This window comes from Monodelphis domestica, chromosome 5, assembly GCF_027887165.1.
Source record: "Monodelphis domestica isolate mMonDom1 chromosome 5, mMonDom1.pri, whole genome shotgun sequence".
NCBI classification, from domain to species: Eukaryota; Metazoa; Chordata; class Mammalia; order Didelphimorphia; family Didelphidae; genus Monodelphis; species Monodelphis domestica.
Window position 1 is genome coordinate 243,796,870 of NC_077231.1, and position 12,855 is coordinate 243,809,724.

Below are 12,855 nucleotides of genomic sequence, written 5' to 3' on the forward strand. Positions count from 1 at the left end.
TAACATTCATAAGTCTGAGAAATTTTGAGGTTTACACTATGCCTGGCTTTCAAACCACTAAGCAATCTAGCTTCCCCATTCATGTATTTTTGAAGTGTTTTCATATATGCAGCTTCATTGATCCTCACAACTGAATGAGATATTCATGCTAAACAGAGATCAGAGTGTTCAGACAACTTTTGTAAGTTCAAAGGCTATTCATCATCAGTCAGTAATAAAATCCAGTTGCTGTGGTTCTGAAACAGTTTTGTTTCCTGAAGAGCCAGCCTTTATATCACTGAATTGCTAGACAAAATAAACAAAAAATCTTTACTGTTTGTGAAGCACTGAAGATAACAAACACTAAATTAGATAATGGATGACACTTTAAATAATATATGTATTAAAGCCCAGAATATACAATGTACGAAAATTTTACTAGATAATTATTACAGGACAGGAAATCTCATCTTTGCCTTTTGTAACACTTTCCAAAAAAGTAGAGTGCAATATAATTAGTAAATACCTAAAATATATGAATTAATATTCCTCCTATTGCTGATAGTAATGTGTATAAATTAAAGAAGATAAAATATAAAGTTTAGCTACTGGTATTTACATATCCACAAATAATTCTCCAAGCTAAAAATCATTTTTCCCTGAAATTTTATATTGGTAATATTCTGAATTAATTATGAGTCCATATAACCTATCATGGCATACCTCTCCCACAGATTTTTCATACTGGAAAAATATAATTAAAATTATTCTAGTATCATTCACAATAATTATTCTGTAACAAGGGAATCACTTTAAAAGACTGATATATATTAATTTAAGGTTGCCAAGGAATCAGCTATGTAATTCCTAAATGAAAAACTCAAGTCAGCCGTCAGCTTTTTTTGGAGTTTAATTACAATAGGAGTAAGAAGGGAATTATAGAGAGACAGAAAAAGGGAGAGCAGGGAATAGGGCTTAAACACCCCTTCTGTTTAGGCTGGGCCAAAAGGCCCAAGCCCTTAGATAGTTGGGGCAAAGAAAAGAGATCAGTCCCTATTACTCATGTGTCCAAAAGGGAGAAATAGTCTCAGAGGCCCCCACCTTCAGCTTCCTTCAGAGCAAGCCTTCTCAGAGCCCAGGAACCACACCGACCAAAACCTCAACCTCCTCCCTGAGTCTTCAGACCCCCTATCTTTAAGGAAACCATCCAAGTTCCTCCCCTCAGTTCTCCCATCTACCAATCCCTGTTCATCAATTTCCCTGTCAATGGAGGCTCTAGCTTAACCCAGGACCGCCCAGAGGTTTCTGGCTTTTGCACATGTCTGTTGAAGGTTATATTTTCAAATGATTAAATCTTTACTCCTTTGCTACAGCCCTTTCTAAATCCTGTTAACTTGAGTATGGTAGAGATTGGAATAATTAAATTTTGATCTAGGCTGCAGCCCTTACTCAATCCTATTAGGACTGAATAGGGTGGAGATTTATTCCAAGTATCTCCATTGTATCAATTCTAAAATCAATCAAGACTCAAAGAAATTCCTGTTCTATGCTTAAGCATAGGTCAAAGTCCTTTCCATTGTTCAGCAAAGGGTTTCTGTCCTAAAGTAATCTTAAGAAGGGAAGAGAAAGAACCTCCCATGCCAATGGGGTTCCCATTCCAATAGACTATCTGTAAGAAATTTTCCAAGTATGAAATATCCCAATGGTGAAATTTCCAACATTTATAAGTCTAAGGAATTTTGAGGTTTACAATCCCCCTTGATGATCATTGGGAGACTAGTCTCCCCATTGATCATTTAACATAATCATTTTGTAGTTCTAAATTCACTTCTAACTAAAGATATACACAATATTCAATTTTCTAGGAGAAATTAGAATAGTGAGAGAGGAAATAGAAAAGAAAAGAAAGCAAAACCAATGTTTGCTAGGCGCATTGACAGAAAGCCAAATTAGGGGCAGTCCCTTTTGGCATAAATGTGTACAGTTATAATAAATTTTCAATCAAAAGTTCAGTCCAATCAACCACATCCAAAGTTCATTCTTGATCTTCTTGATGAAGTGTAGGTTTTCGGCATCTTTCTGCAACAGTTCATTCTCTGGATATAAAAGTTTCAAGCTTCTTTCTTGAAGATCTTTTCTCGAACAAAATCAAAATCTTTGAAATTTTTTATAACAGTAAAATCTTAAACAAAAGTCTTGGATTTTTATAAAAATACAATCTCAAACAAAAAAAATTCAAAAATTCTTAGATTTTAAATTAAAAAACAATCCCCCCTGAAGTAAGTATTAAAAAAAAATATCAAGTTTAGCTCAGAATGCAATGTTCAGTTATGGGGTGTATGTGTCAATTATCAAAAGAATAGAAAAATAATCAAAAACATAAGAAAAATTCAAAATAGACCTTGTATAGGTCCAGTTTAAAGTAATTTCTATCCCACAAGTATGTAGCACAGAATGCAGTAATATTTCACTTAGCCATTTGTAGCCAAGACTACAGGAAGTTCCATAATATAAGAAGAAAAGAATTAGAATTCTATTTTGATGGGGAAATGTCATTCCCTTGTCTGATTTTTTTTTTCCTTCAGAGATATAGGGAGCCAGCATGATAGTCATGCTTTGTACTTGTTTGAGTACTTCGAAAAGAGTGTAGATACAAGGAAGTCCTACGACTTAAACATAAGTTAAGCATCGCAACCTCGAGTCTCACTTTAATATTTCATGTGTGCTCTATTGGCACTATTCAGGTTTAGTCTGTGCTCCTTGTTTTTATCCCTTTTCCTGGAATCAGACACAAACATTAATCACAGTCCTATAATATTTATCAATAAATGGCAGGTTCCCATAGTTTAAAGCTTTTAGGCATATATTGATATTGTAGCAAGAGTATATATATATATTAACTTGTATTACTGCAGGGAAAAAATATTAATATTAATTATGTGTATCTTCAGTACAAAAAATGAGAAAAAAATCAAATATTCTGATAAAGAATAAAAGAAAAGAAATAAGAAAAAATAAGAAAAAAGCAGTAATTCAATATATTCTTGAGAAAAAAAAAGGCATCCATTTGTCTATGGATTATTATCTCCAATTCATATGATAAGATAGAGTCACAATTCATATGATAGGATAGAGTCAATCAGTCTCAGCAGAAGATGCTTTCTTCACATGTGAGCAGTGAATCCAAGAGTCTCTTTCTCCAATCTTTATAGATGTTGGAGTAGTTAATAATATTTGGAATGGTCCTTCCCAGGAAGGTTCAGTTGCTCCAGTTCGCTTGAAATTCTTGATATAAACTTTATCTCCTGGGTTCAGGTCATGCAGAGAAAAGTCTAATGGTCCAGCTTGTACTGCAGCTCCGGATTCATGAAGTTCACGTAGTTTGTGCTGTAACTCCTGTATATAGGAAGCAATAGTAATATCTCCCCCTAATAGCGATGTATAAGCCGGGGAGAAAGGCTTAGCCTGTATAGGCGGATGTCCAAAAAGCATCTCAAATGGTGAAATATGTAAGTCTCCTCTAGGCCTGCTTCTAAGATAAAATAGGGCCAGAGGGAGAATTTCAGGCCATTTTAAATGGGTCTCAGTGCATAATTTTCCAATCATAGTTTTAAGTTCTTTATTCATCTTTCCTACTATTTGGAGAGGAGAAAAAAAACTGAAAAAGGTTAATTAATATCAACAAAATCAATACAATCTAAGAAGAATCATCTTTATTATACTGGGAAGTTCCCTGGGCACCCTCCTGAAGGGCACCTCTCTGAGGATCATTAGCACCTCGAGTATTTTTTGGACGAGCGCCATTTCTCATATATTGTTGTTGAGTATTATCATTTTCTTCATTTGGAGAATTGTCATTTTCCCAATTCCTATTTCTATAATTCTGGTTTCTAAAGTTCTTATTTCTATATTCATTATAGTTATTTCCATAGTCATTATTATAATTTCTAGAATTCTGGTTTCTATAACCATTATCATAATTTCTATAGTTATTATTTCTAAAACTATTATTAAACTGTGTATTCCTTCCAAACATCTTAAGAAAGGTTCTACATTCCATCATTTTGTGGCCCTTCTTCTCACAGAAGTGGCAAGTAATGGATTGATAATTGGATTTCTGGAGAGGGGCAATTGTCGTTGGTTCATTATCATGCCCACTTTCTAATTTAGTTATCCTATCTATTAAATATCTTATTTTTTTCTTCATTTCCTCCATATCATCATTATTTTCTTTCTCCTTTTCTTCGTTTCCCTTTAAAACATATATAGCTGTTTTTCGCAATTCTTCAAGGTCCATATCTGACCATCTTGGGCATTGTGTTTTAAAATAATTTTTAATTGCCTTGCAAGAATTGTTTACAAAGATTCTTCTAACTTGTCTTAAACTATTCTCTTTAGTTAAGTCCCAATCTAAGTATCTGTCCCCAAACTCGATAATTCTGTCCATAAATCTGGAGGGTGTTTCGTTTTCCTTTTGCTTAATTTTTTCCAGTTCCATCCACTTATCTGTACTGTCTGCACATTCCTTCATGGCCGTGAGGATGGCCTCTCTACAGCGGTATAGTTGTAGATAATCCTCAGGATTATTATAGTCCCATTCGGGATCCTGAGATGGCCAATGTGCTGCATTACGCCCCCGGGTTTTGTTGACATGAGCAATTATTTTATTTTTTTCACGTTCACTTAAAAAAGCCTGGAGTAAGCTCTCAACGTCCTTGTAAGACGGATTATACTGAAAAAATATGTCTCCCATCTTTTTTGTTACTAGAAAAGGATCTTGTTCATATGTGGGGATATTTCGTGTAAATTCATTTATTTCTTGGGGAGTAAACGGTATCCTATGTCTTAAAGTCACCACATCCCCATTTCGTCCTATTTCAGGTACTTCTCTTAGAGGAAACAGGCCTCTAGTTGGATTTTGCACCTGTGGGTCAGTTTGACAAGGACAGGTTTCTCTAGGAGGACAAGATCTCCCTTGCATTGGAATTTGGTTTTCTGTAGGAGAAGTAACATGAGAAGCTGGGATTGCAGGGGAAGGGTTTTGGGGATTAAATTCAGACAAGATTTGCACTACACGAGAGAAGCAGTCTGTTAACTGGGCTATAGGGAAGGTGTTTTCCATCTCTATTTCAGGGAAGGAAATTTCCTCATTCAAAGGTTCAGAAACAGGTCTGTTTCTGGTAGAGTGGTTGTTTGCCAATTGATCCTGTAAGAGACGTTTTAGATCTTCTAATTGGGCTTGCATTTTATCCTCAATTTTTCCTATTTTATCTTCCATATTTCCCATTTTATCCTCAATATTTCCTATTTTATTCTCAATATTTCCTATATTTTATCCTCAAGTTTTTCTATTTTATTCTCAATATTTCCTATTTTATCCTCAATTTTTTTCTATTTTATCCTCATTTTTTCTATTTTATCCTCAATATTTTCTATTTTAATCTTCAATATTTTCTATTTTATCCTCATTTTTTTCTATTTTATCCTCAACATTTTCTATTTTATCCTCAATATTTTCTATTTTATCCTCATTTTGTTTTATTTTATCCTCATTTTGTTTTATTTTATCCTCATTTTGTTTTATTTTATCCTCATTTTGTTTTATTTTATCCTCATTTTGTTTTATTTTATCCTCAATATTTTTTATTTTTTCATCTCTAAATATAGTATTGAGGAGTACAAAAATGACAGTACCTATTAATATAAAAATTTGGAGGTATCCTTCATTCCTCAATGCCCCTACTTCTTCAGCTGCCATATAATTGTCAAAGAATGTAGTACTCATTTATATATATATATATATATATATATATTTTGTAATTTCACAAAACATGTGGGGAGCAGGGCAAAGCAACAAACTTTCCACAGGGTTTTTTTTTTTTCTAATGCAGGAAGTTGTTCCTTAAGGGAAAGGATATTTGGAAACAGCTCTTCCAGCCAGGACTTTAGAGTCCTGTTGCTGAGATCTAAAACAGCTGTTTTCTGTCTATCAGAGTCACACAGCTGGGAAGTATCTGAGGTCCAATTTGAACCCAGGACCTTCTGTCTCTAGGCCTGGCTCTCAATCCGCTGAGCTACTCACCTGTCCCTTAAGATTAAAGGGAAGAAAAAGAAAAAACTGCTGATTCCAATTTAACTTAAGGAGAAAAGAGAAAAAGTTTTTTATACTCACGTGTTCTAGCAGCTGTGTCTTTAAGACAAGTTTTTTGTTAAAAAAAAAGGACTAAGTGGTGAGACGGTATAGTAAAAAAGGCAAGGAATTTCAAAAGTTATTTGAGAGGATTCTTTAGACTCCCGTGTGGTCAGCCACAATGTAACAAGGGAATCACTTTAAAAGACTGATATATATTAATTTAAGGTTGCCAAGGAATCAGCTATGTAATTCCTAAATGAAAAACTCAAGTCAGCCGTCAGCTTTTTTTGGAGTTTAATTACAATAGGAGTAAGAAGGGAATTATAGAGAGACAGAAAAAGGGAGAGCAGGGAATAGGGCTTAAATACCCCTTCTGTTTAGGCTGGGCCAAAAGGCCCAAGCCCTTAGATAGTTGGGGCAAAGAAAAGAGATCAGTCCCTATTACTCATGTGTCCAAAAGGGAGAAACAGTCTCAGAGGCCCCCACCTTCAGCTTCCTTCAGAGCAAGCCTTCTCAGAGCCCAGGAACCACACCGACCAAAACCTCAACCTCCTCCCTGAGTCTTCAGACCCCCTATCTAGACAGACAGCCCTTTCTAAATCCTGTTAACTTGAGTATGGTAGAGATTGGAATAATTAAATTTTGATCTAGGCTGCAGCCCTTACTCAATCCTATTAGGACTGAATAGGGTGGAGATTTATTCCAAGTATCTCCATTGTATCAATTCTAAAATCAATCAAGACTCAAAGAAATTCCTGTTCTATGCTTAAGCATAGGTCAAAGTCCTTTCCATTGTTCAGCAAAGGGTTTCTGTCCTAAAGTAATCTTAAGAAGGGAAGAGAAAGAACCTCCCATGCCAATGGGGTTCCCATTCCAATAGACTATCAGTAAGAAATTTTCCAAGTATGAAATATCCCAATGGTGAAATTTCCAACATTTATAAGTCTAAGGAATTTTGAGGTTTACAATTCTATGATAAAGTCCACAACTTCAACATAGTTGTTAGAAGTCCAGGATTCAACAATTAACTTATGTTAATCCAAGGTTGGCTTTTAGATATGTAAAAATGAACTAAGAATGTTTTATATAAGGATGATTGATTATATAAGGATAATCTGTTAACCTGAGTTAGCCCTCTCCATTATTTCCTTATTTTTTCTTTACAAAATACAGGTGCTGAAGCCTCACCTCTGTTGCTTATTTGCTATATAACCTTAAGTAAGTAATTTGCCCTCTTTCAAGTTTAGTATTCTTAACTATGCAGCATGGTGATACATATATATATATATATATATATATATGTATAGGTGTATTCATAAACATTTATATTATAAGAGGGATGCCTAAATGAGCAAAGGAGATAATTTATAGGAAAATAGCTCATAAATTAAAAAGTATCATATAAATGTACTGTACAAATAAGAGTAGTCGTTTTAATTAATGCTTAATAAGAAAACAACTCATTTGAGTATTTTCTGGTTACCTGAAAGAGGTAATCTTAATATTTCCAATAAATATTAGGATTGCATAAAAGCTTTGTGTATGGACTCTGACTGGATAGGTTCTATTTAAGGCATATATTTGAAGTTTTCTATTTGAATAAGCTATGTGAATAGTTCTGTATAATTCTGTTTCATATAAACCCCTGTATTTTACCTAAAATAGAAGGCTGATAGTCAAGACTTGATTAATGATACATATTTCTCCAGTTATAGGAGTTCAATGTGAACAAAACCAAATGGACCACCAGCAAAGAGAAGGGTCATTTAATCTTCCAGTATCTGAATGCAATTAAGACGTAGAATTCATTTTGATTCACCAGAATGGATTCCCTAAATCACTGGAGTCAGGAGTTTAAAGAGAATCCCAGAAATCATCTAGTCAAGCACTGGTTGAAGATTTCCAATGAAGGGACACCCACCACCTCAAAGGTTACCCCTTGCTATTCCCCCCCTTTTCTTTTTTATCATCTACATTACAAAGAGGGATAAATGCAAAGACCAGCAGTTTATTTGAAACTGTGAATACATAATTATATGTGTATTATTCAGTTAAAAAATAGGTAAAATATAGCATAATACCAGCACTTTACCACTCATTTGATTTGCTTTCTGAACTTCTGTTCTCTAGTATATGCAAAAAACTTATTTCTGACATTCTTTTCTTTAATTTCATCTTAGTATATGAATCATTACCTTCATTTTCTTCCCATTAAATTAAGAACAAAAACTTCTTTTCTAACAAATACAAAACTAACACAATTCTGATTTTTTTACCTATTCTCCATCACTTTTCAGTCAAAAGATGGGAAGAATTCATCATCAGTCTTTTACAGTTGTGATAAGATATTTAATTGATAAGAATTATAAAATTTTTCATAATTCATTTTTAAGTTCTCTGATTATTTGGAAGTTTTCCTAACAATCTGAATAACTGGAATAACCAGATAAACTATCATTTAATGACTAAGTGTCTTCAAGTAATATCAGAAATAATTTTTAAAAATTAATCAATAGAGATAAGCCTTTACATTCTACAAAACAAAGAAAATTTAAATGCAGTCTACAGGAAATACATTCACAATTTGAATATGCAATTGCCTTAATCTTGAGAAGTTACAGGGTAGAAACAGGATGAAAACTTCATGAAATGATCTGTTAAAAAGAGATATTCCCTTTCTTTGATCCCTATTGCCTTACTCACTGAAGAGGAAGTGCTTCATGATAATTCTGGGAGTTAAGGAGAGAAAATATAGATGGGTGTCAAAAAGTAGGCAGATTGTGTACAGGCATATTTGAAGGCAATTGTGGCTGACCAAGGTGCCCTAAGCACTGCAGTTGAAGAGAGTAATGTGAATTTGGGGAGTGGCCTAAGGGAGCCAGGGAAATAGAGACTGAGCCTTTATGGCCAAGAAAAGATATCTCAAAACTGACCCAAGTGGAAATGAAAACCTGGGATATAAGACTTCATTAGCATCCTCTTCCCTTTCTGAGCCTAATGCTACATGCTAGGGAGTAGAGATGCCCTTTGCACTATTATCTCCACAATATATTCTAGTACAGGGGGAGTCCTTGTTTCTGAAGGTTTTAGGTGGCAAAAGGCTTTCCTTGGGTGCTGTGTCTCAACTTGTGAAGAGAGACAAGCACTGTGATGAGTTTATGTTTCAGATATCCCTTCATTAGGTGAGCTGAAGATGAGTATATGTTTTGTACAAGAGCAAAGGAAGGAAGAGGAGAAAGAGAAAGAAAGGAAAAGAGAGATAAGAGGAAATGTGCTAAGAGGGGCTATTTGAGGAGTTACCTGATAGAAGAAGCTTCTGATAGTAAAATAGACCAGATACAAGTACTCAGTGAATAATTCTTTATCATCACCAAAGCAAATTTAGTGAGATTGCCCCATTCTACTTCTAGATATAATAGCACATAATGTGGTGGTTTCTGATCTCTTCTGGTACTCCCATGATATAAATAGGCAAAGATATTGCAATGAGGCTGGAAGCCAAACTACTAGATGAAATTTTTAAAAAACCCTCTTCTTTCACTGCATTTGGATCCATCCTTTAACCTATCTGTTCTCTTACTGGCAGCTATAAATACCAATAGATTACTATAAGGTTATATACAATCTTTCTCAGGGTCCTAGATATAACCTGTTGAAGAAAAATGCACTTCTAAATCACCTCTCTAACTCTTAGGTGCTATTCAATGTTTTCTACCAATATAACCAGTTACTCACAAAACTTATGCTTTGGGATCTTAAACATAGCAATTTTAAAATAATAATGTAAATGAAAGCCATTCCCCAATAGACAAATAAACATGAATAGTTTTCCACAGAATTGCAAAATATTAACATATTAAAAATACTCTGTTGCTAATATAAAGAGACATTTTAGTTACTTTATGTCTACAGTTTCAATTTATTTTCCCAAACGTTTGTACCAATTCCCAGCCCTACAAATAAATGTACCAGTATTTCCACAGTTTTTCACAGAATTGCAAAGTACTAACACATTAAAGAATTCTATCACTAATGTAAACAGACATTTTAGTTGCTTTATTTGTATAGTTTCAATTTATTTTCCAAAATGGTTTTACCAATTCCCAGCCCTACAAACAGTTTACCAGTATTTCTATTTTCCCACAACCCTTCCAACAATGCATGTTGCCATATTGATTTAGGAAATGCAAAACAAAACAATCCTGAGGTTTCATTTAATTCCTGGAAATTGACAGATGACAAAATATGTGTAAACAATATTTGCACAAACATTTTGCAAAATGGTTTTGAGCTTTTAAATAAAGTGATTAAATTTTCCATACTTTTTGACACAGAGATTCCATTATTGTGCTTACTACATATATGTCATTAAGTAAATCATTTAAATCCCAGAACCCAAGTCTATTAATTTATAAAATTAAGGGGTTTCCATCTAAGATCCTTCAATGAAAGTCACTAAAAAATCCCCATACACACTAGCATATATGAGGTAGCATTTATTATAACAGCAAAAAATTGGAAAAAATTAAATGTTTATCAACATAGAAATGGATAACCAAATATACATAATGAAATAACACTATTTTATAAAAATAATCAATATGAGAACTAAAGAGAAATATGAAAATATCTCCATTACCTAATGAACAACTAAACCAAAACCAAAACAAAACAATATATTCAATGATCTGTTGTTGTCAATACAGTCATTTCCAACATTTTTTGACCCCATTTGGGGTTTTATTTTCATATACTGGTGTGGTTTGCCATTTCCTTCTCTATGTGATTTTACAGATGAGGAAATTGAAGTAAACAGGGTTAAGTGATTTGCCAGGTTACACAGCTAATAAGTAAGTGTCTGAGGACAGATTTGAAATTAGTAAGATGTGTCTTTCTGACTCTAGACCTGGCCCTCTATCCATTGTACCACCTAGATTCCCTATACTATGATGATAAAAACAAAGAGTAAAAACACATACCAAAAAATAAATAAATAAAAAAAAACAAAAGTCCAAAGTAAATGCAGCAAAATCATTAATAAAAAGCACAGGAAAAAGAAGAGATATTGGAACATACTCTTAAACTACCCCTTTGCAAAGATAGGAGGGACATAAATTTTGAACACTACATATATTTTTATACTTTTTTTCATTTTGTTGATCAGTGATTCTGAGTTTTTCACTTTCTTTAAACATTTTTGTCTTTAAGGACAATATTTGTTGTGTGTGAGGGCTCTAAGTGAGATAATGGGGGGAAAGCATAGTGATAAAGAAACAAGGCATCAATAAAAACATGACAATAATTATGGAAAGGAAATAACATTAAAGGCACTAAATTATTTAATTAAATATACGAAGACATAAATGTCAAAATGTACAAATAAGCTTAAATATTCTTTTTTCCATTTGTGACAATTTGACCCTTTTAAGGATATCCTTTTTATCTTATATATTCATGTAATAAAGTTGGAGAGAGGTGGAGTCAAGATGGAAGCTTAGAGACAGCAACAGTTCAGACCACTGAAAACCTTTCCTCATAGATCAAACCACAATGCTTTGAGGGGAATAAAAACCAATTCTAACAACAGGACAGAGCTAGGGAAACCTCCTCCTGGACCCAATTTAAAAAGTACTCCCCAAAAAAGCTTGAAATCTAGAACACGCATTATTAAGGGTAAGGAAAAAGGAAGGTCACAGGATCCCTCCCCCACCTAGAGTGCTCAGCCTCCAGTGGTGGCTGGAATCTCTGGTCAGACATGGGCACTAGTCTGGACTACCTTGCTTACAAAGCTGTTCCAGGCTCAGGGAATTGAACAAAGGCAGCTTAGAGGCAGCTGGAAGAGAAGCATAGAACAGAATCCACAGATGACCTCCTTTACTTAATCCTCAATTGACAACAACCAAGAATGTTGTGGTGAAATTCAAGAACTACCAGACCAAGGAAAAACTATTACAAGCTGCTAAGAAGAAGTCATTCAGATATCATGGAACTACAGTTAGGATAACACAGGATCTGACTACATCTACACTGATGGATTGAAAGGCATGGAATATGATATTCCAGAAAGCAAGGGAACTAGGTCTACAACCAAGAATCAACTACCCAGCAAAACTGACTATATTCTTGCAGGGAAAAGTATGGTCATTTAATAAAATAGAAGGTTTCCAAGCATACATAAAGAAAAGACCAAACTTGAACAGAAAATTTGATGCCCAAACACAGAACTCAAGAGAATCACCAAAAGGTAATTAAGAGGACTTCCAGGTAAACATGGCAGCAATCTAGACTCAGGACTCTTCCTTTCCTCTACTCACTACCTACTGCTAACCTGCCTCATAAAGCAAAAAAAAAAATTCATATGAACGAAGTGACTCTATAGTAGTAAACTCATTCTTATTGAAAACACTATAAAGTATAGGAAAAGAAGATCCTTTCCTAAAAATAATAAACAATATTTATCTAAAAACATCAGCAAACACCATGTGCAATGGGAATAAACTAGATGCATTCCCAATAAGATCAGGAGTGAAATAAGGATGCCCATTATCACCGGTATTATTTAACATGGCACAAGAAGCAATAGCAATTATAGAAGAAAAAGAAATTGGAGGTATTAAAATTGGCAATGAAGAGATCAAGCTATCACTCTTTGCCGATGATTTAGTGGTCTACTTAAAGAATCCTAGAGAATCAACCAAAAAGCTAGTTGAAATAATCAACAACTTTAGCAAAGTTGTAGGATA